This window comes from Myodes glareolus, chromosome 6 (genome assembly GCF_982192425.1).
Source record: "Myodes glareolus chromosome 6, mMyoGla1.1, whole genome shotgun sequence".
In the NCBI taxonomy this organism is placed as follows: domain Eukaryota; kingdom Metazoa; phylum Chordata; class Mammalia; order Rodentia; family Cricetidae; genus Myodes; species Myodes glareolus.
In genome coordinates this window covers 40,236,098-40,241,321 of record NC_142031.1, presented here as the reverse complement: position 1 = coordinate 40,241,321, position 5,224 = coordinate 40,236,098, and the positions used below count along the sequence as shown (strand labels likewise).

The 5,224-nt window shown below is 43.6% G+C and overlaps 1 pseudogene; it reads left to right on the top strand.

Annotated features, from left to right (window-relative positions):
• The first annotated feature begins 953 nt into the window (after positions 1-953).
• Positions 954-1,895, top strand: LOC125404539 (NHP2-like protein 1; annotated as a pseudogene).
• Positions 1,896-5,224: the final 3,329 nt, after the last annotated feature.

Genomic DNA, 5,224 nt, shown 5'->3' with positions numbered 1-5,224 from the left:
AAAGTTGGGTGGTGCATCTTTGTTAGAGGACGTGCATAACAGAGGGAACAGCTTCACAATCAAAGCCTCATTCCACTTCCGGGGTGCTCGCCCTGCTACCTTCTCTCTATCTGTTTTTTGCTTGCAGTTGAGGATGTGAGTTCTTGACTTCCCATTCTGGGTGCTTTGCCCACCATTGGCTGCCATGCTTTCCAACTTCTGGAACCCTAAACCCAAATAAACTCTTACTTTTATAAGTCACCCTAGTCATGATATTTTATCAAGCAACAGAGACATTGTAATTGTGGAAACAATACCTCCCTGTGCCATAACAGATGCAACTCAACTATGCATAAATTAGGAGAAAAATATGATATCCTCGTCCCTGGAAAGCTCTTTCCCTCCCTGTGAGAAGTTCCGATGATAGCACAAACATACAGCCCTTTTTAAAACAAAACAAACCTGAAATGCCACAGCTGCTCCAGGAGAAGGTATCCTTAGAATATGGTCTCTTTTCTTCATTTATTATCTGTGACTAATATCTCTTCCCTGCTCCCAGGACTGCTTGGTTATTCACAGATTATACCAAGTAGAAAAAGAGCCTACTAATCCCTAAATGACAGGACTTTAAAAAGAGGCTCAGGCCAACCCAGCCTGTAAATGTTCATTAGAGAAAGGTCATGGTCTCTAAAGAGGCTTCTGGGCCACTTGGTAGTCAAAAAAAGTTTCTCTGGGACCTAGAGTAGGGAGTAGTAGGGTTCCTCCTGCTAGGTCTCCAGGCAAGCCACACAATACACTTTCCAAAAAGAAATGGGGAGAGGTGGGACAAGGAATAGCAGTGGGGGAAGCAAATATGAACAAAGTACAGTGATACATGTGTATGAAAATGTCATAATGAAGCATACTGTTTTATACACTAAAAATAATTTTAAAATAAAATATTGGGATTGCTGCGAGGTCAGTGCACTGCAGCCATGACAGAAGCAGATGTGAATCTGAAGAACTATTGTTGTGGAATAGTTGTTTAACTATGTAAAGATGTGCTGCATTTGTTTAATTATGTAAAGACATACTGCATTTGTTTAACTATGTAAAGATGTGTTGCCTTTGTTTAATTTTACAGATGTGTTGCCTTTGTTTATGTTGTGGAATAATTACTTAACTATGTAAAGATATGTTGCTGTTTTACCTTTCCTTCCTAAGGCACCTGATTGGTCTAATAAAAAGCTGAGTGACCAATAGCAAGGGAGGAGGTACAGGCAGGACTTCCAGTCAGGGAGTGTAAGTAGGAGAAGGAACTTAGGCTCTAGGAAGAAAGAAAAGGAGATGACAGGGAGATGACAGGGGCCAGCCAGTCAGACGGGGGGAAGCAGGAAAGTAGGACATACAGAAAAAAACACAGGTAAAAAGCACCAACACAAAATGTAGAGGATTAGGAACAGGTTAAATTAAGTTAAAAGAGCTCGTGGACAAGCCTAAACTAAGGCTGAGCATTCATCATTAATAATAAGTCTCCTCATCTTTATATGGAACTGGTTGGTGACCCAAAGAAAGTGCCAACTACAGACTCTCCTTTGGCAGAGGCTCACCTCATCAAGAAGCTGCTGGAGTTGGCTCAGCAGTCATGGAACTACAAGCAGCTTTAGAAAGAAACCAATGAAGTCACCAAAACCCTCAACAGGAGCATCTCTGAGGTCACTGTGATGGCAGCAGATACTAAGCCCTTAGAGATCATTCTGCACCTCCCACTGTTGTACAAGAATGCCCCCCACGTATTTGTGCGCTCCAAGAGTCTAGGATGGGCCTGTGAAGTCTCCAGGCCTGCCATCGTCTGTTCTGTTACCATCAAAGAAGGCTCTCAGCTAAAGCAGCAGATCCGGTCCATCTAACAGTCTACTGAAGGGTTCTTGGTGTAGATCTGTGGCTCTGCCCTTTCTGTCTGCTCCCACCCTACTTGTGCATCCTATTGTCCACTAACATGCAGGCTTTTTAGCCAGTTTCTATTGTAAATGTTATACTACATCTAGTTTTTGTATTTTTTTTTAAATTTGCCTTACAGGATGGTTTTACTCCAGTTTCAGTTTCATTTTCTTTCAGTTTCTCTCTTTTATCATTTTTAATATTCCTTTAAAAAAAAAACGAAATGAAACCTAAGACAAGTGAGAGCTAGAATGTCACCATCTTAATGCAGGAAGAGTCAGGGATAATGTCTACTTTTGTCTGTAAATTCTCGCAGGGTAGGATGATGGTAGCACTTCCTCATGCCTTTGCATACAAGATCTCCATAAATGTTACCATGAATAAGGAGCACTCTTCGGGTATCTGTCCTTCCTACCCACCAGCATTTGAAGAAGTTTGATAATGTTAGGTCTATGTCCAAGTGGCATTTATTAATGCTCTGTGTGCTTTGGATGTGTGTAACCTTATATTCTCGCCCCACTTGCAGCTGTGCTTGAGGCTATGGGGCAAGGGCAATTCAAAGGATGTTCTGTGGACTCAGAGGCAGCCTGGGTGACTTGGATTGCCTGGATCTTGAAGAGTGGCAAGGACAAAGTCGATTTGTGCTGAAATAAAGGTCTCCAGGGAAATCGTGGCTGTTTGACAGGAACTGGAGCAAAGACAATGCTACCAGGAACATCCATCCTCTCCTTGGTGAATTCGGATGTCTTGTGGAGCTGTTTGACCTCCACTGTGGGCACCCTTATCCTTTTCCTTCCACGACGTGGGTCAAATGTATTCTGTATCACATGAAGAGAGTGATAATGTGTTAATCTTGAACATCCTAATAAAGAATTACTTTCATATTCCATTTTAAATGAAATAAATAAAAATACAGTATTAATGGATCGGTATGATAGCTCCCTGGTAAAGGTGTCAGCTCCCACGCCTGATGACCTGAGTTCAGTCCTCATGGTGGAAGGAGAGAACCTCCTCCTACAAGTTGTTTTGTTGCTGTTGTTGCTTTGCTTTGCTTTGCTTTCTGAGACAGGGTTTCTCTGTAGCTTTGGAGCCTGTCCTGAAACTCGCTTTGTAGACCAGGCTGGCCTCAAACTCACAAATATCCACCTGCCTCTGCCTCTCGAGTGCTGGGATTAAGGGCGTGTGCCACCACTGCCCAGCTCCCACAAGTTGTTTTATGACCTCCACATGCATATTACAGCATGCACATACCCACACACACAATAAATGAAGGTGTAATAAATTTTTTTGAAAATATTTCAGAGAAAAAAATAAAGAAGTATTTAAAACATGTTGTGCCAGTGACTCAACTCTGCCAACTGTTGAGAACACCCCACCTGTATTTCTTGTGATACTGTAGGAGGGACATTTCTATGAAGCATCCTTTCCAGACATGTTTAATTTGGCTATGATTGTGCTGATGAGGGTCTGGGATCTGCATTCACAGTGATGTCAGCTTCCATGGGAAGGAGAGGTGAGCTGCCCTGGAGCCATTAGGAGAGTGGCCAGCAGTGTTTTCTGTATGTGTCCCCCATCCTTGAAGCCTTTAGCCCAAGTGTCTTCCACCATGATGATTCCACCAAGTGAATGGACTCTGGTATTTCTGGGGAGCAAATAAAATATAATTTTGAGATGTGGCTGGGATCTCTGAAGAAGCTTAGCATCTTAACCAGTAGACTAAGTCAAAAAGATTTGCACCACCAACGTGGATGGGCAGTACACTGGATGCCCAGAGAGAAAGGTGGAAAATAAGCGACCTGTCTTCCTAAGTTGGGATGTTTATCTTCTCCTGCTTCTCAGGACTTTGGACTACAGGACCCACATTAACCTCCCCTTCTCTCCACCCTTCCTTCTTAGGCTGTTGGACTATGAGTTAGTTGGTTCTCCTGCTTCTGGTCTTGTACTGAATTATACCACAGGCTTCCAGGTTCTCCAGCTTGTAGATAGCATAGGGTTAACTTCTTCACACACACACACACACACACACACACACACACACACACACTCAATCATACATGATATACAGGATGAGAGTAATATACATTACATATGCACAAGAGTATATCTGTATATACATGCATATTTATATAACACTCTTGGTTCTTTTGCTCTGGAGAACTCCAGAGTATGGGATTAACTTGGCGCTCCCTTCCCTGGCATTTGGCACAAATCGTACCCTTGTTCACCTGCTGCCCTTTGGGAGTTTGGGTGGCAGCTTCTCTCCTTCAGTCTTCTCTGTGCCCCTGAGGAGCTCTCGGTGGCACCTCTGCTCAGGCTGTTTATTCTGGCAACCCTCTACAAGGCAAACAGCGTGAGCAGACCAGTGGCATGAGCCAGAGGCAATCAGGAGTCAGATTACCAACCGGCTGTGAGTGCCTCTGTCTCTAAGAAATTGAGACAAGTTTTAGAATTTGGAGAACTTCCTCCTTCCTTGTGCCTGTATTCAGTGTCAGCCGTTATCAAGTATTCCTTTCACAAAGGTAATTAGGCTTGGGCACGGTGGTGCCTGCCAGTGTTTCCACAACACGGTGGAAGCAGGGTGAATGAGAGGGCTGTAACCAAGGGTGTGGTCTGAAGTATTCTCTTCTAATTGAGTTATATAATAATTTCTTTACTGGGTGTCCCTTCCTATAATGTATCTGACTTTAACTATATGTATGCCAAATTATACATAGGCATAAGATTATAAATAAAAGATTCTCCCTAAAAGTTCACTTTGAGAACACAGTTTGCCCTACTGAGTTCGTGCATGCGTACATGCATGTGTGTGTGCATGTGTATGCGTGTATGTGTGTGTGTGTGTGTGTGTGTGAGAGAGAGAGAGAGAGAGAGAGAGAGAGAGAGAGAGAGAAAGAGAGTAGGGAACACAAGTAAGGGGCTCAGACTGACAAGCACATTATTTTTAGAAGGGGGAGTGCACTTATAACCCAGTAGAGTCCCAGGCTGCTATAGGGAACAGTTTAGTAATTATCCCCTATGCTTGCTTACCTCAGTAGTACAATCAATCTTGGCACTTTATCCTCACTGTGTCTGGTCTGAAACTCTTGGCCCAGTACTGTCTCAGCTCATTGTCTCCCAGCTCTGGAGCAGCCCTCCTGCCCTTCTCGGGAACCTCAGGTCGATTGTGTCCTTCTTTCAAATCACTTCCTCCGCAGTTTTGGACACATTAGCCCTTTTCTTCGCCTCCTACCACCACTTCAGGGAACTGAGTTCCCGCCCTACCTCTGCTTGGTCTTGGGTCCTTTCTGATCCTATCCCACAAAATTACAGAAGTCAGGACAGATCC